Below are 25155 nucleotides of genomic sequence, written 5' to 3'. Positions count from 1 at the left end.
CAAGCAGAGACCTTGACGTGCACGTACTATACAAAATGCTGGTGCGGCGGTACTTGGAATATTGTGTACAGTTCTGGTCGCCCCATTACAGGAAGGATGTGGAAGCATTGGAAAGGGTGCAGAGGAGATTTACCAGGATGTTGCCTGGTTTGGAGGGATGCTCTTATGAGTAAAGGCTGAGAGACTTGGGTCAGTTCTCATTGGAAAGAAGAAAGCTAAGAGAGGATTTGGTAGAGGCATACAAGATGATCAGAAGATTTGATGGGTAGATAGTGAAAGTCGTTTTCCTAGGATGATGACACCAGTTTGTACGAGGGGCATAGCAACAAATTGAGGGGCTTAAGACTGATGTCAGAGACAGGTTCTTTACTCAGAGAGTGATAAGGGTGTGGAATGCCCTGCCTGCCAATGGCTTTTGCCCGAAATGTCGCTTTTACTACTCCACGGATGCCGCCTGAAGTGCTGTGCTTTTCCAGTCCCACTAATCCAGAATGTAGTTAGCTCAGCCACATTAGGGTGATTTAAACAATCCTTGGATAAACGCATGGATAATGATGGAGTTGAAAATCACACAACACCAGGTCATAGTCCAACAGGTGTAACTGGAAGCACATTAGCTTTCCAATTAAACCTGTTGGATTATGACCTGGTGTTTTGTGATTGTTAACTTTGGACACTCCAGTCCAACACCAGCATCTCCAAATAATGGATAATGATGGGATAGTGTAGGAGGATGGGCTTAACTTAGTTCACAGATCAGCACAACATCGAGGGCTGAAGGGCCTGTTCTGCGTTGTATTGTTCTATGTTCTAAGTTCGTTGAAAATGGAAGACAGAGTGCTGAAGGAAGTGTTTGGAACACTTGCCTTAATTGGTCAGGACCAAAGCCATGTGTGGACTACTGCCTATAATTTAGGTCGCCCTGCTAGAGGAAGAATGTTATTAACTTGGAAGAGTGCAAAAAAGACTTACTGGGATGTTACAAAGATGAGAATATTTGAGTTATAACAACAGGCTGGTTAGGCTGTGATTTCTTTTCCTGGGGTGCAAGGGGTGACCTTATAGAGGTTTATCAAATCATGAAGGGGATGGCTAAGGTTAATAGCAAAGGTCTTTACCCCAGGTTGGTGGTTTCCAAACCTAGAGGGCATAGGTTTAAAAGGGACCTGAGAGGCAACTTTTTCACACAGGATACTGTATGTAGAGGTGGGTACAATTATAACATTTAAAAGACATTTGGACAAGGACATGGTTGAGAAAGGTTTACAAAGATATGGGCCAAATGCTGGCAAATTGTAAATGTACAGTTCCCAAGCTAACAGCAATTGTATTGACACAGAGAAAGGTTTAATGGGCAATTTAATGTATTCAAAAACACTCCAATTTTTTGTTCCAGAGTATTATTATTTGGGAAGGTGTAACACCACCATGGCTAAAGGTTTGAACAGGAGAGAAAATTTGGTATCTTCAAGAGTGGAAATGGATGCAGGTACTTGCATAGAATTTTTGACCTGGAAAAAAGCTTCTGATCTCAAACAAGAACTTTACATCGGAAATGGGAACAGGCTAAGGGCTGAGCAGAATGAGGAGAAAGTGATCACGTAGAATAGGCTTGTCCATTTGGGGACCCAGCAGCCAAAATGAGGCTTAGCAGGGTGTTTTATTCATGTTTTATCAACCTGCTTGAAAATCCTACAACACGCCTTCTGGGGTGACATTCAAACATGAGCCTTGTGACCCAGAAGCAGAGACACTGCCCCCTGTGCCACTAGAGCCCAGGACTAAATTATTTTGACTGCCTCCTGTTTCATTACATGCTGTGCTACTTTCAAATAATGTCTAACCAACTCACCCATGCTATTTAATCGCTCCCTAAAATTTTACACATAATCCAAATATCTGGTCTCTGAACTCAGACTCACCAATTTCTCCTTAATTAATTATCAACTCATGCCCGAAAAGTAATTCAAATAAACTGAATTTACTTGATTCATTAGGTGCATACTTAATTACACAGAGTACAAATGGAATTCCTTTATCCCAATCCTCTGGAGGACCTTGACTATAACCCCTGAACATGGTCTTTAAATTTTGATGCCACCATTCAATGCTTCCTGCAATTCTGGATGGTATGCAGTGGATTTGAATTGTCTTAGAACTACTATTGTTGAATATTTCCTTGAATATCTTTGATGTAAAATTTTACCTTAATCTGATTGTATCTCTGTGGGTAGTCTGTATTTGATTAAAAAAAATTGAGTAGCCCTTCTACAATCTTTTTAGCCATGATACTGTGGCCTCTGGAATTTTAGTAGATACGTCAATTATGGTTAACAAGTATTGATTCCCACTTTTTGTTTAAGGTAGGGGTCCTACACAATCAATTAAAACTCTTGTAAAAGGCTCTTCAAATGCTGCAATGGGTGTTAAAAGTGTTGATTTTATCACTGCCTGAGATTACCCAATTGCCTGAAATGTATGATGTGTCTGGCAAATGCAAGCACATCCTTGCGCAGTCCAGACCAAAATAAAAGTTTGCTTTTTGAACTGAGTTTTTCTTACTCCCAAATGACCTCCTGCTGGTAATTCATTGCTACCTGCAACATTTCCTTTCCATACGATCTGATGAACTTCTGCCCATTTTTCATCTGCTCTCACTTTCTGATAAATGACATCTTGGTGAGGAAATGAACAAGGAGCAGGAGAATCGACGTTTCAGGCATGAGCCCTGCTTCAGGAATAAAGTGGTTGGTTCAGGCTCACGCCCGAAATGTCGATTCTCCTGCTCCTTGGATGCTGCCTGACCTGCTGTGCTTTTCCAGCACCACATTTTCAGCTCTGATCTCCAGCAGCTGCAGTCCTCACTTTCTCCTCTGAGGAAATGAACAGTCTGGGATACACTCAGATTCTTCTTCTATATTGATTTTGGATACAGCTGCTTTAGTTTTTCATCTTTCCACTGGAACTCAGCTAATTTTTCTGACCTAAAAATATCCAATTCATTCGCCACCTGTTCTTGTTTTTCCCCTGCCATCCCCCACCCCACCCCACCCCCAACTATTTGATCAAACATAGTTTCTGATAATTGAACTTATCTCTTTTCTTTGATTTCTCCTCCTGTGGCTTTGTGACCTTTTCCCAGAGAAACAAAAACCTGGACATACTTCCTGTAAAACCTAGTTGCCTGATTTTCCAATAGCTTTTCAACCACAGTAGGCATCACTCTCCCAGCCTGCCCCTTGATGCACCTATGTCATCACCAAAGATAAATTGTATTTCTGGAACTGAGAATCTCTCTATTACCCCTACCACTTCGACACCATTTTTCACCAGATCCTGCACCCCCACTTTATATCATGGAACACTGCTCTTCTCACCATGAATTCCACATACTGCCACCTTCTCTAGCAATACTCTTTCTGAAGTATATATCTCATCTCTCATCAAAGATCAACTTGCTCCTGTATCTCTTAAAATCTTAATTTCTTTACATACTCCTCTGGCACATTGGAGTAAACTTTATCCATGCCAGTAAATTCTTTAGAGATCTGGCACATTCTTCTCAACCAACCCCTGACCAGGCTGTACATTCTTTTGCAGCATTTTAGCTTCCACTGTGCTTTCCTTTACCACTTCAACAAAACTCGCTGGCTTATTCTGTTTCCTCTCTGCATTCTCAGTGCTTTTTCTAAACTATCAACACTACAACTTCAATGAAAACACCTGAGATTTTTTACTTCAGTTTCCCCTCATGGTACGTTTTCACCCTGTGATAAAGTATCTTCAACGTGATCCCCCTTTACCTCACTACCTGAAAACTTCTCTTTTCCCCAATTTCTATCCCTCAAAGATTGAAATTGATATTAGAAACCAACTTTGATTTATGAACTAACTCATAGGCATTTCTGTTCCTAATCTTGAAGTCTGAATTCTTTGCTCTTCCACATTTGAACTCCTCCAAACTAATCATCAAAGAGCATCATACCTTGATCTATTTCAATGCCTTTATCGATCTATCGAAATTACTTTGCTTCACATTTTCAAACCCAATGTGTGTTTGACCAGGGTCCGTCCTTAGTTTGTCCGAAGATTTGTAGCTCGGGTGCTTGTTGCAGTGGTTCTGTTTGCCGATCTGGAAGTTTATGTTGCAAACGTTTCGTCCCCTGGCTAGGAGACATCATCAGTGCTCTGGAGCCTCCTGCGAAGCGCTTCTTTGATGTTTCTTCCGGCATTTATAGTGGTCTGTCCTTGCCGCTTCCGGGTGTCAGTTTCAGCTGTCCGCTGTAGTGATTGGTATATTGGGTCCAGGTCGATGTGTCTGTTGATGGAGTTTGTGGATGAATGCCATGCCTCTAGGAATTCCCTGGCTGTTCTCTGTCTGGCTTGCCCTATGATAGTAGTGTTTTCCCAGTCGAATTCATGTTGCTTGTTGTCTGAGTGTGTGGCTGCTAGGGATAGCTGGTCGTGTCGTTTCATGGCTAGTTGATGTTCATGTATGCGGATTGTTAGCTGTCTTCCTGTTTGTCCTATATAGTGTTTTGTGCAGTCCTTGCATGGACTTTTGGCGCGCAATTTCTTGTTTGTATTTGTGCAGGGAAACAGCCAAGCAGAACGGACTCAGGATGATCCAGGTAATGATCTCAGACGCTCACAACCGACTGCACAAATACAAACAAGAAATAGCGCGCCAAAAGTCGTTAATTTCAAAGACCGCTAATCATGAATGGACCCGGGCCATAGAACATGCTGTCACTATAGGACAGAACAGGACAACACATCGCAAAAAAACGGCATTAAAAGAAAAGCTGGCCAAACTAACACACAAAAAAGAGGACACTACAACACACACCTGGGTTAAAAACTTCTCCCACAAACAGCTCACTGACATGGAAAGAACTATACTGACCAAGGGACTCAACTACAACCACAGGGACGCCAAGACAGCAGACTTCCTAGCAGCACTAGAATGCACACTCAGGAACAATGGACTGACTGAAGAGACACAACAAACAGTGAGACAAACGGTCGTACCTATGATGATAAGAAAAAGACAAACACATAACCTCAACACCAAGGAGAGGGAAGCACTGAAAGCACTAAGAAATGATAAGAACATAATCATACTACCAGCAGATAAAGGCAGAATGACTGTCATCCTAGATAAATCAGACTACATCAAAAAAGCACAACACCGACTAGCAGACACCAACACCTACCAAATGAAGGATTCGGACCCCACGCCACAACTCACCAATAGAATAAATAACACTCTAAGGAATCTATAAAAAAAAACGGACAGATAACCAAAGCGGACCTACGAAGAATGAAACCGGAAAGCAACAACACCCCCAGATTCTATGGACTACCCAAAGTACACAAACCAGACATCCCACTCAGACCCATAGTATCACTACCAGGGACACCAGCATACAAACTGGCCAAAGAACTAACAACAGAAACTGAAACACCTGGTCAGCGGATCCAAACACTCCATACAATCAACACAGGAATTCTTGGACGCCATCAGGAATACACACACAGACAAAGAAGAAACCATGATCTCATTCGACATGACAGCACTGTTCACTTCGATTGACAAAACCCTAGCCAGAGAAACAATAGCCAACCTACTGGACATACATAACAGAAACCAGGAGGCGGAACCTATCAACAAAGACGGCATACTTAAACTACTGGACTTATGCCTCACTACACACTTTACATTCAACAATCAGATATACGAACAAATCAACGGAACACCCATGGGATCACCAATCTCGGGACTCATAGCAGAGGCAGTTATGCAAAGGTTAGAACAAACAGCCCTACCACAAATTCAAGCCAAACTCTGGGTCAGATATGTCGATGACACTTTCGTAATCATCAAAAACACGGAAATAGAAAAAACACACCAGACGATCAACGCCACATTCACAGGAATCTGATTCACGAGAGAAGTAGAAAAGGATAGCCAACTCCCATTCCTAGACGTGATAGTACAGAGAACACCGAACGGAGAATACACCACAAGGGTACACAGGAAAACAACACACACAGACCAAGTCCTAAACTATGAAAGTAACCACCCCAACACACACAAACGAAGCTGCATCAGGACACTGTTCAAAAGAGCTACAACACACTGCAGTACACCAGAACTGCGAAAAGAGGAAGAGGAACACCTATACAAGGTATTCGCCAAAAACGGATACCCGCGCAACTTTATCAACAGATGCCTAAGCGATAGACCACGGAACGAGGACATGCCACAACCAAAAGGACTAGCCACACTATCATACATCAGGAGCGTTTCAGAACTGACAGCCAGACTACTGCGACCCCTAGGACTCATAATGGCACACAAACCAACAGCCACGCTCAGACAACAACTTACTAGAACAAAGGAGCCAATACCCAACATAAGCAAAACTAATGTAGTTTATAAAATACCATGCAAGGACTGCACAAAACACTATATAGGACAAACAGGAAGACAGCTAACAATCCGCATACATGAACACCAACTAGCCACGAAACGACACGACCAGCTATCCCTAGCAGCCACACATTCAGACAACAAGCAACATGAATTCGACTGGGAAAACACTACTATCATAGGGCAAGCCAGACAGAGAACAGCCAGGGAATTCCTAGAGGCATGGCATTCATCCACAAACTCCATCAACAGACACATCGACCTGAACCCAATATACCAATCACTACAGCAGACAGCTGAAACTGACACCCGGAAGTGGCAAGGACAGACTACTATAAATGCCGGAAGAAACATCAAAGAAGCACTTCGCAGGAGGCTCCAGAGCACTGATGATGTCTCCTAGCCAGGGACCGAAACGTTTGCAACAAAAACTTCCAGCTCGGCGAAGAGAACCACTACATTGTCCCTTGGCTTCTGGTACGAGCTCATATGCGCTTACGATAGCACATTTCATCTCCTCATACTCCCAGATACCTCCTCTGACAGTGATGCAAATATCTCACTAACTTTGAATCAAAGAAAGATACTCTCATAATCACTGGCTATAATTTTTGTTTAGCCACTGTCTTAAATGAAATGAAAAAGGCTTCTACATTCTGTTGGTCAAACTTTGGCAATGCTTGGACCTATATGAACAGTTCCCTACCAGGCCTTTGACTACAATGGGATTGCTGTCCATCACTGTCCTCATCGCTACTCCTACTTTCATCTCCACCTCTGCCATTTTGAGATGAATTTGAGTATTCAGTTCCAACCACCTTTTCTCTTTCTTTTTGTTTTGCCTCTACATTGGAGCAAGTGAATGGCCTGAGTGTGAGGACATGTATTGGCTGAAATTGAGTACAGTAACAGAATTGTTGAAACTTACATTTACTTTCATATAAACAAGAGGGAGGTTGGAACTGTGAGGGAGCCGTGGTTTAATAAGGAATTGGAATCCCTTGCAAAAGGGAAGAGGGCGGCCTATGTAAAGATGAGGCGTGTAGGTTCAGTTGGGGTGATTGAGAGTTATAAGGTAGCCAGGAAGGATCTAAAGAGAGAGCTAAGAGCAGCGAGAAGGGGACATGAAAACTCCTTAGTTGGTAGGATTAGGGAAAACCCAAAGGCTTTCTATAGGTATGTCAGGAATAAAAGGAATACTAGGGTAGGTATCGGTCCAGTCAAGGATAGTAGTGGGAAGTTGTGCGTGGAGGGCGGAGGAGATTGGAGAGACACTAAATCAATACTTTTCGTCAGTATTCACTTAGGAACAGGACACTATTGCTGATGTGAATATTGAGTCACAAGTGATTAGAATGGATGGCCTTGAGGTATGTAGGGAAGAGGTCTGGGGAACACCGGAAAGGATGAAAATAGATAAGTCCCCTGGGCCTGATGGCATTTATCCTAGGATCCTCTGGGAAGCTAGGGAGGAGATAGCAGAACCATTGGCCTTGATTTTTATGTCGTCATTATCTACGGGAATAGTGCCAGAAGACTGGAGGATAGCGAATGTGGTTCCCTTGTACAAGAAGGGGAGTAGGGATAGCCCGAGTAACTATAGGCCAGTGAGTCTTACCTCTGTTGTGGTCAAAGTCTTAGAGAGAATTGTAAGGGATAGGATTTATGAACATCTGGATAGGAATAATGTGATCAAGGATAGTCAGCATGGTTTTGTGAAGGGCAGGTCGTGCCTCACAAACCTTATTGAGTTCTTTGAGAAGGTGGCTAAGGAGGTGGACGAGGGTAAAGCAGTAGATGTGGTGTATATGGATTTTAGCAAGGCGTTCGATAAGATACCCCATGGGAGACTAATGCAAAAACTACGGAGGTATGGCATTGAGGTTGCATTAGAGGTTTGGATTAGGAATTGGCTGGCTGGAAGGAGACAGAGGGTAGTAGTTGATGGAATAAGTTCACCTTGGAGTGCAGTTACTAGCGGTGTACCACAAGGATCTGTTTTGGGACCATTGCTGTTTGTCATCTTTATAAATGATCTAGAGGAGGGGCTTGAAAGCTGGGTGAGCAAGTTTGCGGATGACACAAAAGTCGGTGGAGTTGTGGACAGCGAAGAAAGATGTGCCAGGTTACAGCGGGATATAGATAAGTTGCAGAGCTGGGCAGAAAGGTGGCAAATGGAGTTCAATGTAGCTAAGTGTGAAGTCATTCACTTTGGTAGGAGTAACAAGAAGTTGGATTACTGGGCTAATGGTAGGCTACTTGGTAGTGTGGATGAGCAGAGGGGTCTTGGTGTCCATGTACACAGATCTCTGAAAGTTGCCACCCAGGTAAATAATGCTGTGAAGAAGGCATATTGTGTACTGGGCTTTATTGGTAGAGGAATTGAGTTCTGGAGTCCTGAGGTCATATTGCAGTTGTATAAGACTCTGGTGCGGCCTCATCTGGAGTATTATGTGCAGTTTTGGTCGCCAAACTATAGGAAGAATGTGGAGGCATTGGAACGAGTGCAGAGGAGGTTTACCAGGATGTTGCCTGGCATGGTAGGAAGATCATATGAGGAAAGGCTGAGGCACTTGGGGCTGTTCTCGTTGGAGAAAAGAAGGTTTAGGGGAGATTTGTTGGAGGTGTACAAGATGATTAGGGATTTAGATAGGGTTGACACTGAGAACCTTTTTCCGCTAATGGAGTCAGCTGTTACTAGGGGACACAGCTTTAAATTAAGGGGAGGTAGGTATAGGACAGATGTTAGGGGTAGATTCTTTACTCAGCGGGTTGTGAGTTCATGGAATGTCCTGCCAGTAGCAGTGGTGGACTTTCCCTCTTTATGGTCATTCAAGCGGGCATTGGATAAGCATATGGAGGTTATTGGGCCTAGTGTAGGTTAGGTAGGCTTTGGTCGGCGCAACATCGAAGGCCGAAGAGACTATACTGTGCTGTATTTTTCAATGTTCTTTGTTCTAAGATTTCGGGGACAGTTAAGATCTCTGCCGGTTCATGTTGACCAGTCTGAAGAGAGGATGATAGATGTGGAACCAGTGATCGTTCACTGAATCCCAACCTTCTCCAGATCGAATCCTTTTTCACAGCTTTTCTGTGCAGCTCACCAGCTGATGTAAATCTCCCCACAGTCTGCAGACAGCTTCCCAAAACCAATGACTAATGTTTTATCATCTGCAAATTTGATATCCGACACCAATTCCACATCAGTGATAGATACACCAGATAAACAGGCGACTAATACTGAAGCCTGAGGAAAAATCAAAGAATTGCGAAACTTCATCAAATGGGGACGTACCAAACTCAAAATGTCAACTCTGCTTTCTCCCCACTGAAGGTGCAACACTGCGCAGATTCTCCGGCAATTTCTGTTCAGTTTCTGAACCTTGAGGAACTGAAGTTTTTCAAAACACATGCAGCATTCTTCTTACCATCAGGTTGGTCTACATCACAAACACCTCCTTCATTCTTTATCCTTTAAAGAAAATCAGTCAAGTTCATCCGACACTGCCTACCCTTAACAATTCCATGATGACTATCTTGGATGATGGCGTGGAGGAGCTGGTGTTGGACTGTAGTGGACAATGTTAAAAACCACATAACACCAGCTTATAGTCCAACAGCTTTATTTGGAAGCAATAGTTGCTCCTTCTTCAGGTAACAATGTGCGTTTTTTTCCAAATTCATCGTGGATTGAACTTTCACTCACCGTGTGGTTATTTCTATCATCTCTCAGAGTTTTACCGAGTCATTTGCTCATTAATGCAAATACAAAAGCAGCTGGTCTCCACTCCTCCTATTTCTGACCTGCACCGTCCAACACAAGGGCAACAATTATTGTCTGTTTTCTTATTCTCTCTGATCTGGGAACTTCATTGTTGCACAAGTTAGTGACCGCTACTGACCACAAGTGGGAATTGCAACCAACCCGCAGAAATACTCAAGAGTCTGTCAGGGTGAATGAAGTCAGCAAACAGATTCTGTCTGTGCACGACACAATCAGATTGGTGTACATTTCGATTCAAAAATAAAATAACCGACCTGATATCATAAGTAATGCTGTGCCCATAAACAATGGACTGCCCAGACAGTTTTCACTTGATATTAGGCTGTATTTCACAAAAACACTGCGAGTAATGTTGAAAGGAGGGAAATCTAGAAATAAAATGAAAAACTCAGGATTTCTGTCAAGACGCCAGTTTATTTGAAACGGGTATCGCCCTGACTCCTTAATCTTCTAGGGTCCCTCCTCAATTTCAAAGTGGTGGGAAACCGCACTGCAGAGGTTTGGCGCCGTTCGTGTGGCTGACTCAAGCTTCTGTGCATATCGAAGTGTTTCATTCCCACTGCGGAAAGTGGTCTTTTTGGTGTTGAGCGGTTTAAAAGCCGCAGCATGCGATGGCCGGGAATCGAACCCGGGTCAACTGCTTGGAAGGCAGCTATGCTCACCACTATACCACCATCGCAACTGGGACATGTCCTCCACACATCAGCTAATGTGCAATTCGACCAATAGTTCTTCATTCGAAATTTCAGTCTTCTTGCAAATTTTACGCTGAAATATTGCAATTCACCACTAATAAAAGACTGACTTTTACTCGTTCCATACTTCTCATTATACCTTTTCATTCACACTTTCTCATGCACACAAACCAGCATTTATCATCATCTCAGATAAATCCACAGCTAAAATATCAACAAAATCTCACCGCAACCCGGGATCTGTCACACAATCAAAACTTGTCAACTTCTCACAAACGCTTTTGCCCCAAACATCCATTCTCCTGCTCCTCGGATGCTGTCTGACCTGCTCTGCTTTTCCACCACCACTCTCATCTCCACCAGTGGCAGTACCCACTTTCGCCTTTCTCTTCATACACTTTTCCCACCAACTTTGCTTTTTCTTTCTGATTTACCGCATCTGTACTACTTTCCGCTTTTAACATTTCTGAAGGGTTTTCCACAAACAAAAAGGCAAAAAGAAGGAACTGTTAGACTGAGTACATGCTGCAGTAATTCTGGAGAAGAGGAAACTCCTGGTAACAGTTCACGAAGCAGAAATCTCTCGAGAAATCTGTATTAATCCGCACTTCCATTCTCTTGATCGATTTGTAGTTTTCTCTGTTACATTGTAGAAGAGGGGGAGGGTGGAGTCGCAGCTGGGAGGGAGAGAAACCAGGCTGATTTTCAAAGTTTTAGAATCAGAGTGTCATACAGCATGGAAACAGATCCTTAGGTCCAGCCAGTTTATGCTGACCATTTCCCCAAACACAACTGTAACCACCTGCATGCAATTGAACATTTCCCATTTGCTAGCATTTGGTCATATCTCTCTAAACCTTTCCTATTCGTGAACTTATCCAAGCGTCTTTTCAACGTTGTAACTGTACCTGCGTCCACCACTTTCTCTGACAGTTCATTGCACGCACCAAGCACTCGATGTGTAAAAAAATTGTCCCTCATTTCCTTTTTAAATCCATAATCCCCCTGTCCACGCAACAGTAAATCAAAGATCCATCTCAATGCTTTTCACAATAAGTACCTCCCCCAGTCCCTCACTAATAAATCAATGGTCCATTTAAACAAACTGGGAATTGCATTCCACAGTCTGCAGACAGCTTCCCCAAAACCAATGACTAATGTTTTATCATCTGCAAATTTGATATCCGACACCAATTCCACATCAGTGATAGATACACCAGACAAACAGGTGACTAATACTGAAGCCTGGGGAAAAATCAAAGAATTGCGAAACTTCATCAAATGGGGACATACCAAACCCAAAATGGCAACACTGCTTTCTCCCCACTGAAGGTGCAACACTGCTCAGATTCTCCGGCAATTTCTGTTCAGTTTCTGAACCTTGAGGAACTCAACTATTTCAAAACACATGCAGTATTCTTCTTATCATCAGGTTGGTCTACATCACAAACACTTCCTTCTTCTTTATCCTTTAAAGCAAATCAGTCAAGTTCATCCGACACTATCTTCCCTTAACAATTCCATGATGACTATCTTGGATGATGACGTGGAGGAGCCGGTGTTGGACTGGAGTGGACAATGTTAAAAACCACATAACACCAGCGTATAGTCCAACAGCTTTATTTGGAAGCAATAGCTGCTCCTTCATCAGGTAACAATGTGTGATTCCTTTTCAGCTTCATCTTGGATTGAACTTTCACTCACCGTGTGGTTATTTCTATCATCTCTCAGAGTTTTTACCGAGTCATTTGCTCATTAATGGAAATATAAAAGCAGCTGGTCTCCACTCCTCCTATTTCTGACCTGCACCGTCCAACACAAGGGCAACAATTATTGTCTGTTTTCTTATTCTCTCTGATCTGGGAACTTCATTGTTGCACAAGTTAGTGACCGCTACTGACCACAAGTGGGAATTGCAACCAACCCGCAGAAATACTCAAGAGTCTGTCAGGGTGAATGAAGTCAGCAAACAGATTCTGTCTGTGCACGACACAATCAGATTGGTGTACATTTCGATTCAAAAATAAAATAACCGACCTGATATCATAAGTAATGCTGTGCCCATAAACAATTGACTGCCCAGACAGTTTTCACTTGATATTAGGCTGTATTTCACAAAAACACTGCGAGTAATGTTGAAAGGAGGGAAATCTAGAAATAAAATGAAAAACTCAGGATTTCTGTCAAGACGCCAGTTTATTTGAAACGGGTATCGCCCTGACTCCTTAATCTTCTAGGGTCCCTCCTCAATTTCAAAGTGGTGGGAAACCGCACTGCAGAGGTTTGGCGCCGTTCGTGTGGCTGACTCAAGCTTCTGTGCATATCGAAGTGTTTCATTCCCACTGCGGAAAGTGGTCTTTTTGGTGTTGAGCGGTTTAAAAGCCACCGCATGCGATGGCCGGGAATCGAACCCGGGTCAACGGCTTGGAAGTCAGATATGCTCACCACTATACCACCATCGCAACTGGGACATGTCCTCCACACATCAGCTAATGTGCAATTCGACCAATAGTTCTTCATTCGAAATTTCAGTCTTCTTGCAAATTTTACGCTGAAATATTGCAATTCACCACTAATAAAAGACTGACTTTTACTCGTTCCATACTTCTCATTATACCTTTTCGTTCACACTTTCTCATGCACACAAACCAGCATTTATCATCATCTCAGATAAATCCACAGCTAAAATATCAACAAAATCTCACCGCAACCCGGGATCTGTCACACAATCAAAACTTGTCAACTTCTCACAACGCTTTTGCCCCAAACATCCATTCTCCTGCTCCTCGGATGCTGTCTGACCTGCTCTGCTTTTCCACCACCACTCTCATCTCCACCAGTGGCAGTACCCACTTTCGCCTTTCTCTTCATACACTTTTCCCACCAACTTTGCTTTTTCTTTCTGATTTACCGCATCTGTACTACTTTCCGCTTTTAACATTTCTGAAGGGTTTTCCACAAACAAAAAGGCAAAAAGAAGGAACTGTTAGACTGAGTACATGCTGCAGTAATTCTGGAGAAGAGGAAACTCCTGGTAACAGTTCACGAAGCAGAAATCTCTCGAGAAATCTGTATTAATCCGCACTTCCATTCTCTTGATCGATTTGTAGTTTTCTCTGTTACATTGTAGAAGAGGGGGAGGGTGGAGTCGCAGCTGGGAGGGAGAGAAACCAGGCTGATTTTCAAAGTTTTACAATCAGAGTGTCATACAGCATGGAAACAGATCCTTAGGTCCAGCCAGTTTATGCTGACCATTTCCCCAAACACAACTGTAACCACCTGCATGCAATTGAACATTTCCCATTTGCTAGCATTTGGTCATATCTCTCTAAACCTTTCCTATTCGTGAACTTATCCAAGCGTCTTTTCAACGTTGTAACTGTACCTGCGTCCACCACTTTCTCTGACAGTTCATTGCACGCACCAAGCACTCGATGTGTAAAAAAATTGTCCCTCATTTCCTTTTTAAATCCATAATCCCCCTGTCCACGCAACAGTAAATCAAAGATCCATCTCAATGCTTTTCACAATAAGTACCTCCCCCAGTCCCTCACTAATAAATCAATGGTCCATTTAAACAAACTGGGAATTGCATTCCACAGTCTGCAGACAGCTTCCCCAAAACCAATGACTAATGTTTTATCATCTGCAAATTTGATATCCGACACCAATTCCACATCAGTGATAGATACACCAGACAAACAGGTGACTAATACTGAAGCCTGGGGAAAAATCAAAGAATTGCGAAACTTCATCAAATGGGGCATACCAAACCCAAAATGGCAACACTGCTTTCTCCCCACTGAAGGTGCAACACTGCTCAGATTCTCCGGCAATTTCTGTTCAGTTTCTGAACCTTGAGGAACTCAACTATTTCAAAACACATGCAGTATTCTTCTTATCATCAGGTTGGTCTACATCACAAACACTTCCTTCTTCTTTATCCTTTAAAGCAAATCAGTCAAGTTCATCCGACACTATCTTCCCTTAACAATTCCATGATGACTATCTTGGATGATGACGTGGAGGAGCCGGTGTTGGACTGGAGTGGACAATGTTAAAAACCACATAACACCAGCGTATAGTCCAACAGCTTTATTTGGAAGCAATAGCTGCTCCTTCATCAGGTAACAACGTGTGATTCCTTTTCAGCTTCATCTTGGATTGAACTTTCACTCACCGTGTGGTTATTTCTATCATCTCTCAGAGTTTTACCGAGTCATTTGCTCATTAATGGAAATATAAAAGCAGCTGGTCTCCACTCCTCCTATTTCTGACCTGCACCGTCCAACACAAGGGCAACAATTATTGTCTGTTTTCTTATTCTCTCTGATCTGGGAACTTCATTGTTGCACAAGTTAGTGACCGCTACTGACCACAAGTGGGAATTGCAACCAACCCGCAGAAATACTCAAGAGTCTGTCAGGGTGAATGAAGTCAGCAAACAGATTCTGTCTGTGCACGACACAATCAGATTGGTGTACATTTCGATTCAAAAATAAAATAACCGACCTGATATCATAAGTAATGCTGTGCCCATAAACAATTGACTGCCCAGACAGTTTTCACTTGATATTAGGCTGTATTTCACAAAAACACTGCGAGTAATGTTGAAAGGAGGGAAATCTAGAAATAAAATGAAAAACTCAGGATTTCTGTCAAGACGCCAGTTTATTTGAAACGGGTATCGCCCTGACTCCTTAATCTTCTAGGGTCCCTCCTCAATTTCAAAGTGGTGGGAAACCGCACTGCAGAGGTTTGGCGCCGTTCGTGTGGCTGACTCAAGCTTCTGTGCATATCGAAGTGTTTCATTCCCACTGCGGAAAGTGGTCTTTTTGGTGTTGAGCGGTTTTAAAAGCCGCCGCATGCGATGGCCGGGAATCGAACCCGGGTCAACGGCTTGGAAGTCAGATATGCTCACCACTGTACCACCATCGCAACTGGGACATGTCCTCCACACATCAGCTAATGTGCAATTCGACCAATAGTTCTTCATTCGAAATTTCAGTCTTCTTGCAAATTTTACGCTGAAATATTGCAATTCACCACTAATAAAAGACTGACTTTTACTCGTTCCATACTTCTCATTATACCTTTTCATTCACACTTTCTCATGCACACAAACCAGCATTTATCATCATCTCAGATAAATCCACAGCTAAAATATCAACAAAATCTCACCGCAACCCGGGATCTGTCGCACAATCAAAACTTGTCAACTTCTCACAAACGCTTTTGCCCCAAACATCCATTCTCCTGCTCCTCGGATGCTGTCTGACCTGCTCTGCTTTTCCACCACCACTCTCATCTCCACCAGTGGCAGTACCCACTTTCGCCTTTCTCTTCATACACTTTTCCCACCAACTTTGCTTTTTCTTTCTGATTTACCGCATCTGTACTACTTTCCGCTTTTAACATTTCTGAAGGGTTTTCCACAAACAAAAAGGCAAAAAGAAGGAACTCTTAGACTGAGTACATGCTGCAGTAATTCTGGAGAAGAGGAAACTCCTGGTAACAGTTCACGAAGCAGAAATCTCTCGAGAAATCTGTATTAATCCGCACTTCCATTCTCTTGATCGATTTGTAGTTTTCTCTGTTACATTGTAGAAGAGGGGGAGGGTGGAGTCGCAGCTGGGAGGGAGAGAAACCAGGCTGATTTTCAAAGTTTTAGAATCAGAGTGTCATACAGCATGGAAACAGATCCTTAGGTCCAGCCAGTTTATGCTGACCATTTCCCCAAACACAACTGTAACCACCTGCATGCAATTGAACATTTCCCATTTGCTAGCATTTGGTCATATCTCTCTAAACCTTTCCTATTCGTGAACTTATCCAAGCGTCTTTTCAACGTTGTAACTGTACCTGCGTCCACCACTTTCTCTGACAGTTCATTGCACGCACCAAGCACTCGATGTGTAAAAAAATTGTCCCTCATTTCCTTTTTAAATCCATAATCCCCCTGTCCACGCAACAGTAAATCAAAGATCCATCTCAATGCTTTTCACAATAAGTACCTCCCCCAGTCCCTCACTAATAAATCAATGGTCCATTTAAACAAACTGGGAATTGCATTCCACAGTCTGCAGACAGCTTCCCCAAAACCAATGACTAATGTTTTATCATCTGCAAATTTGATATCCGACACCAATTCCACATCAGTGATAGATACACCAGACAAACAGGTGACTAATACTGAAGCCTGGGGAAAAATCAAAGAATTGCGAAACTTCATCAAATGGGGACATACCAAACCCAAAATGGCAACACTGCTTTCTCCCCACTGAAGGTGCAACACTGCTCAGATTCTCCGGCAATTTCTGTTCAGTTTCTGAACCTTGAGGAACTCAACTATTTCAAAACACATGCAGTATTCTTCTTATCATCAGGTTGGTCTACATCACAAACACTTCCTTCTTCTTTATCCTTTAAAGCAAATCAGTCAAGTTCATCCGACACTATCTTCCCTTAACAATTCCATGATGACTATCTTGGATGATGACGTGGAGAGGCCGGTGTTGGACTGGAGTGGACAATGTTAAAAACCACATAACACCAGCGTATAGTCCAACAGCTTTATTTGGAAGCAATAGCTGCTCCTTCATCAGGTAACAATGTGTGATTCCTTTTCAGCTTCATCTTGGATTGAACTTTCACTCACCGTGTGGTTATTTCTATCATCTCTCAGAGTTTGACCGAGTCATTTGCTCATTAATGGAAATATAAAAGCAGCTGGTCTCCACTCCTCCTATTTCTGACCTGCACCGTCCAACACAAGGGCAACAATTATTGTCTGTTTTCTTATTCTCTCTGATCTGGGAACTTCATTGTTGCACAAGTTAGTGACCGCTACTGACCACAAGTGGGAATTGCAACCAACCCGCAGAAATACTCAAGAGTCTGTCAGGGTGAATGAAGTCAGCAAACAGATTCTGTCTGTGCACGACACAATCAGATTGGTGTACATTTCGATTCAAAAATAAAATAACCGACCTGATATCATAAGTAATGCTGTGCCCATAAACAATGGACTGCCCAGACAGTTTTCACTTGATATTAGGCTGTATTTCACAAAAACACTGCGAGTAATGTTGAAAGGAGTGAAATCTAGAAATAAAATGAAAAACTCAGGATTTCTGTCAAGACGCCAGTTTATTTGAAACGGGTATCGCCCTGACTCCTTAATCTTCTAGGGTCCCTCCTCAATTTCAAAGTGGTGGGAAACCGCACTGCAGAGGTTTGGCGCCGTTCGTGTGGCTGACTCAAGCTTCTGTGCATATCGAAGTGTTTCATTCCCACTGCGGAAAGTGGTCTTTTTGGTGTTGAGCGGTTTAAAAGCCACAGCATGCGATGGCCGGGAATCGAACCCGGGTCAACTGCTTGGAAGGCAGCTATGCTCACCACTATACCACCATCGCAACTGGGACATGTCCTCCACACATCAGCTAATGTGCAATTCGACCAATAGTTCTTCATTCGAAATTTCAGTCTTCTTGCAAATTTTACGCTGAAATATTGCAATTCACCACTAATAAAAGACTGACTTTTACTCCTTCCATACTTCTCATTATACCTTTTCATTCACACTTTCTCATGCACACAAACCAGCATTTATCATCATCTCAGATAAATCCACAGCTAAAATATCAACAAAATCTCACCGCAACCCGGGATCTGTCACACAATCAAAACTTGTCAACTTCTCACAAACGCTTTTGCCCCAAACATCCATTCTCCTGCTCCTCGGATGCTGTCTGACCTGCTCTGCTTTTCCACCACCACTCTCATCTCCACCAGTGGCACTACCCACTTTCGCCTTTCTCTTCATACACTTTTCCCACCAACTTTGCTTTTTCTTTCTGATTTACCGCATCTGTACTACTTTCCGCTTTTAACATTTCTGAAGGGTTTTCCACAAACAAAAAGGCAAAAAGAAGGAGCTGTTAGACTGAGTACATGCTGCAGTAATTCTGGAGAAGAGGAAACTCCTGGTAACAGTTCACGAAGCAGAAATCTCTCGAGAAATCTGTATTAATCCGCACTTCCATTCTCTTGATCGATTTGTAGTTTTCTCTGTTACATTGTAGAAGAGGGGGAGGGTGGAGTCGCAGCTGGGAGGGAGAGAAACCAGGCTGATTTTCAAAGTTTTAGAATCAGAGTGTCATACAGCATGGAAACAGATCCTTAGGTCCAGCCAGTTTATGCTGACCATTTCCCCAAACACAACTGTAACCACCTGCATGCAATTGAACATTTCCCATTTGCGAGCATTTGGTCATATCTCTCTAAACCTTTCCTATTCGTGAACTTATCCAAGCGTCTTTTCAACGTTGTAACTGTACCTGCGTCCACCACTTTCTCTGACAGTTCATTGCACGCACCAAGCACTCGATGTGTAAAAAAATTGTCCCTCATTTCCTTTTTAAATCCATAATCCCCCTGTCCACGCAACAGTAAATCAAAGATCCATCTCAATGCTTTTCACAATAAGTACCTCCCCCAGTCCCTCACTAATAAATCAATGGTCCATTTAAACAAACTGGGAATTGCATTCCACAGTCTGCAGACAGCTTCCCCAAAACCAATGACTAATGTTTTATCATCTGCAAATTTGATATCCGACACCAATTCCACATCAGTGATAGATACACCAGACAAACAGGTGACTAATACTGAAGCCTGGGGAAAAATCAAAGAATTGCGAAACTTCATCAAATGGGGCATACCAAACCCAAAATGGCAACACTGCTTTCTCCCCACTGAAGGTGCAACACTGCTCAGATTCTCCGGCAATTTCTGTTCAGTTTCTGAACCTTGAGGAACTCAACTATTTCAAAACACATGCAGTATTCTTCTTATCATCAGGTTGGTCTACATCACAAACACTTCCTTCTTCTTTATCCTTTAAAGCAAATCAGTCAAGTTCATCCGACACTATCTTCCCTTAACAATTCCATGATGACTATCTTGGATGATGACGTGGAGGAGCCGGTGTTGGACTGGAGTGGACAATGTTAAAAACCACATAACACCAGCGTATAGTCCAACAGCTTTATTTGGAAGCAATAGCTGCTCCTTCATCAGGTAACAACGTGTGATTCCTTTTCAGCTTCATCTTGGATTGAACTTTCACTCACCGTGTGGTTATTTCTATCATCTCTCAGAGTTTTACCGAGTCATTTGCTCATTAATGGAAATATAAAAGCAGCTGGTCTCCACTCCTCCTATTTCTGACCTGCACCGTCCAACACAAGGGCAACAATTATTGTCTGTTTTCTTATTCTCTCTGATCTGGGAACTTCATTGTTGCACAAGTTAGTGACCGCTACTGACCACAAGTGGGAATTGCAACCAACCCGCAGAAATACTCAAGAGTCTGTCAGGGTGAATGAAGTCAGCAAACAGATTCTGTCTGTGCACGACACAATCAGATTGGTGTACATTTCGATTCAAAAATAAAATAACCGACCTGATATCATAAGTAATGCTGTGCCCATAAACAATGGACTGCCCAGACAGTTTTCACTTGATATTAGGCTGTATTTCACAAAAACACTGCGAGTAATGTTGAAAGGAGTGAAATCTAGAAATAAAATGAAAAACTCAGGATTTCTGTCAAGACGCCAGTTTATTTGAAACGGGTATCGCCCTGACTCCTTAATCTTCTAGGGTCCCTCCTCAATTTCAAAGTGGTGGGAAACCGCACTGCAGAGGTTTGGCGCCGTTCGTGTGGCTGACTCAAGCTTCTGTGCATATCGAAGTGTTTCATTCCCACTGCGGAAAGTGGTCTTTTTGGTGTTGAGCGGTTTAAAAGCCACAGCATGCGATGGCCGGGAATCGAACCCGGGTCAACTGCTTGGAAGGCAGCTATGCTCACCACTATACCACCATCGCAACTGAGACAAGGCCTCCACACATCAGCTAATGTGCAATTCGACCAATAGTTCTTCACTCGAAATTTCAGTCTTCTTGCAAATTTTACGCTGAAATATTGCAATTCACCACTAATAAAAGACTGACTTTTACTCCTTCCATACTTCTCATTATACCTTTTCATTCACACTTTCTCATGCACACAAACCAGCATTTATCATCATCTCAGATAAATCCACAGCTAAAATATCAACAAAATCTCACCGCAACCCGGGATCTGTCACACAATCAAAACTTGTCAACTTCTCACAAACGCTTTTGCCCCAAACATCCATTCTCCTGCTCCTCGGATGCTGTCTGACCTGCTCTGCTTTTCCACCACCACTCTCATCTCCACCAGTGGCACTACCCACTTTCGCCTTTCTCTTCATACACTTTTCCCACCAACTTTGCTTTTTCTTTCTGATTTACCGCATCTGTACTACTTTCCGCTTTTAACATTTCTGAAGGGTTTTCCACAAACAAAAAGGCAAAAAGAAGGAACTCTTAGACTGAGTACATGCTGCAGTAATTCTGGAGAAGAGGAAACTCCTGGTAACAGTTCACGAAGCAGAAATCTCTCGAGAAATCTGTATTAATCCGCACTTCCATTCTCTTGATCGATTTGTAGTTTTCTCTGTTACATTGTAGAAGAGGGGGAGGGTGGAGTCGCAGCTGGGAGGGAGAGAAACCAGGCTGATTTTCAAAGTTTTAGAATCAGAGTGTCATACAGCATGGAAACAGATCCTTAGGTCCAGCCAGTTTATGCTGACCATTTCCCCAAACACAACTGTAACCACCTGCATGCAATTGAACATTTCCCATTTGCTAGCATTTGGTCATATCTCTCTAAACCTTTCCTATTCGTGAACTTATCCAAGCGTCTTTTCAACGTTGTAACTGTACCTGCGTCCACCACTTTCTCTGACAGTTCATTGCACGCACCAAGCACTCGATGTGTAAAAAAATTGTCCCTCATTTCCTTTTTAAATCCATAATCCCCCTGTCCACGCAACAGTAAATCAAAGATCCATCTCAATGCTTTTCACAATAAGTACCTCCCCCAGTCCCTCACTAATAAATCAATGGTCCATTTAAACAAACTGGGAATTGCATTCCACAGTCTGCAGACAGCTTCCCCAAAACCAATGACTAATGTTTTATCATCTGCAAATTTGATATCCGACACCAATTCCACATCAGTGATAGATACACCAGACAAACAGGTGACTAATACTGAAGCCTGGGGAAAAATCAAAGAATTGCGAAACTTCATCAAATGGGGCATACCAAACCCAAAATGGCAACACTGCTTTCTCCCCACTGAAGGTGCAACACTGCTCAGATTCTCCGGCAATTTCTGTTCAGTTTCTGAACCTTGAGGAACTCAACTATTTCAAAACACATGCAGTATTCTTCTTATCATCAGGTTGGTCTACATCACAAACACTTCCTTCTTCTTTATCCTTTAAAGCAAATCAGTCAAGTTCATCCGACACTATCTTCCCTTAACAATTCCATGATGACTATCTTGGATGATGACGTGGAGGAGCCGGTGTTGGACTGGAGTGGACAATGTTAAAAACCACATAACACCAGCGTATAGTCCAACAGCTTTATTTGGAAGCAATAGCTGCTCCTTCATCAGGTAACAATGTGTGATTCCTTTTCAGCTTCATCTTGGATTGAACTTTCACTCACCGTGTGGTTATTTCTATCATCTCTCAGAGTCTTACCGAGTCATTTGCTCATTAATGGAAATATAAAAGCAGCTGGTCTCCACTCCTCCTATTTCTGACCTGCACCGTCCAACACAAGGGCAACAATTATTGTCTGTTTTCTTATTCTCTCTGATCTGGGAACTTCATTGTTGCACAAGTTAGTGACCGCTACTGACCACAAGTGGGAATTGCAACCAACCCGCAGAAATACTCAAGAGTCTGTCAGGGTGAATGAAGTCAGCAAACAGATTCTGTCTGTGCACGACACAATCAGATTGGTGTACATTTCGATTCAAAAATAAAATAACCGACCTGATATCATAAGTAATGCTGTGCCCATAAACAATGGACTGCCCAGACAGTTTTCACTTGATATTAGGCTGTATTTCACAAAAACACTGGGAGTAATGTTGAAAGGAGGGAAATCTAGAAATAAAATGAAAAACTCAGGATTTCTGTCAAGACGCCAGTTTATTTGAAACGGGTATCGCCCTGACTCCTTAATCTTCTAGGGTCCCTCCTCAATTTCAAAGTGGTGGGAAACCGCACTGCAGAGGTTTGGCGCCGTTCGTGTGGCTGACTCAAGCTTCTGTGCATATCGAAGTGTTTCATTCCCACTGCGGAAAGTGGTCTTTTGGTGTTGAGCGGTTTAAAAGCCACAGCATGCGATGGCCGGGAATCGAACCCGGGTCAACTGCTTGGAAGGCAGCTATGCTCACCACTATACCACCATCGCAACTGGGACATGTCCTCCACACATCAGCTAATGTGCAATTCGACCAATAGTTCTTCATTCGAAATTTCAGTCTTCTTGCAAATTTTACGCTGAAATATTGCAATTCACCACTAATAAAAGACTGACTTTTACTCCTTCCATACTTCTCATTATACCTTTTCATTCACACTTTCTCATGCACACAAACCAGCATTTATCATCATCTCAGATAAATCCACAGCTAAAATATCAACAAAATCTCACCGCAACCCGGGATCTGTCACACAATCAAAACTTGTCAACTTCTCACAAACGCTTTTGCCCCAAACATCCATTCTCCTGCTCCTCGGATGCTGTCTGACCTGCTCTGCTTTTCCACCACCACTCTCATCTCCACCAGTGGCACTACCCACTTTCGCCTTTTTCTTCATACACTTTTCCCACCAACTTTGCTTTTTCTTTCTGATTTACCGCATCTGTACTACTTTCCGCTTTTAACATTTCTGAAGGGTTTTCCACAAACAAAAAGGCAAAAAGAAGGAACTCTTAGACTGAGTACATGCTGCAGTAATTCTGGAGAAGAGGAAACTCCTGGTAACAGTTCACGAAGCAGAAATCTCTCGAGAAATCTGTATTAATCCGCACTTCCATTCTCTTGATCGATTTGTAGTTTTCTCTGTTACATTGTAGAAGAGGGGGAGGGTGGAGTCGCAGCTGGGAGGGAGAGAAACCAGGCTGATTTTCAAAGTTTTAGAATCAGAGTGTCATACAGCATGGAAACAGATCCTTAGGTCCAGCCAGTTTATGCTGACCATTTCCCCAAACACAACTGTAACCACCTGCATGCAATTGAACATTTCCCATTTGCGAGCATTTGGTCATATCTCTCTAAACCTTTCCTATTCGTGAACTTATCCAAGCGTCTTTTCAACGTTGTAACTGTACCTGCGTCCACCACTTTCTCTGACAGTTCATTGCACGCACCAAGCACTCGATGTGTAAAAAAATTGTCCCTCATTTCCTTTATAAATCCATAATCCCCCTGTCCACGCAACAGTAAATCAAAGATCCATCTCAATGCTTTTCACAATAAGTACCTCCCCCAGTCCCTCACTAATAAATCAATGGTCCATTTAAACAAACTGGGAATTGCATTCCACAGTCTGCAGACAGCTTCCCCAAAACCAATGACTAATGTTTTATCATCTGCAAATTTGATATCCGACACCAATTCCACATCAGTGATAGATACACCAGACAAACAGGTGACTAATACTGAAGCCTGGGGTAAAATCAAAGAATTGCGAAACTTCATCAAATGGGGCATACCAAACCCAAAATGGCAACACTGCTTTCTCCCCACTGAAGGTGCAACACTGCTCAGATTCTCCGGCAATTTCTGTTCAGTTTCTGAACCTTGAGGAACTCAACTATTTCAAAACACATGCAGTATTCTTCTTATCATCAGGTTGGTCTACATCACAAACACTTCCTTCTTCTTTATCCTTTAAAGCAAATCAGTCAAGTTCATCCGACACTATCTTCCCTTAACAATTCCATGATGACTATCTTGGATGATGACGTGGAGGAGCCGGTGTTGGACTGGAGTGGACAATGTTAAAAACCACATAACACCAGCGTATAGTCCAACAGCTTTATTTGGAAGCAATAGCTGCTCCTTCATCAGGTAACAATGTGTGATTCCTTTTCAGCTTCATCTTGGATTGAACTTTCACTCACCGTGTGGTTATTTCTATCATCTCTCAGAGTTTTACCGAGTCATTTGCTCATTAATGGAAATATAAAAGCAGCTGGTCTCCACTCCTCCTATTTCTGACCTGCACCGTCCAACACAAGGGCAACAATTATTGTCTGTTTTCTTATTCTCTCTGATC

General features: G+C 42.7%; 4 non-coding genes across 4 annotated transcripts; all 4 read right to left on the bottom strand.

The window, feature by feature from the left end:
• Positions 1-10827: 10827 nt before the first annotated feature.
• Positions 10828-10899, bottom strand: trnag-ucc (transfer RNA glycine (anticodon UCC)). The gene has a single exon. It is a non-coding gene; the product is annotated as a tRNA-Gly (tRNA).
• Positions 10900-18258: 7359 nt separating this feature from the next.
• trnag-ucc (transfer RNA glycine (anticodon UCC)) lies at positions 18259-18330 on the bottom strand. The gene has a single exon. It is a non-coding gene; the product is annotated as a tRNA-Gly (tRNA).
• Positions 18331-20734: 2404 nt separating this feature from the next.
• Positions 20735-20806, bottom strand: trnag-ucc (transfer RNA glycine (anticodon UCC)). The gene has a single exon. It is a non-coding gene; the product is annotated as a tRNA-Gly (tRNA).
• Positions 20807-23209: 2403 nt separating this feature from the next.
• trnag-ucc (transfer RNA glycine (anticodon UCC)) lies at positions 23210-23281 on the bottom strand. The gene has a single exon. It is a non-coding gene; the product is annotated as a tRNA-Gly (tRNA).
• Positions 23282-25155: the final 1874 nt, after the last annotated feature.

This window comes from Hemiscyllium ocellatum, unplaced genomic scaffold (genome assembly GCF_020745735.1).
Source record: "Hemiscyllium ocellatum isolate sHemOce1 unplaced genomic scaffold, sHemOce1.pat.X.cur. scaffold_1594_pat_ctg1, whole genome shotgun sequence".
Classification (NCBI taxonomy): domain Eukaryota; kingdom Metazoa; phylum Chordata; class Chondrichthyes; order Orectolobiformes; family Hemiscylliidae; genus Hemiscyllium; species Hemiscyllium ocellatum.
The sequence above is the reverse complement of the archived record's forward strand: the minus strand, read 5'-3'. Positions and strand labels throughout refer to the sequence as shown.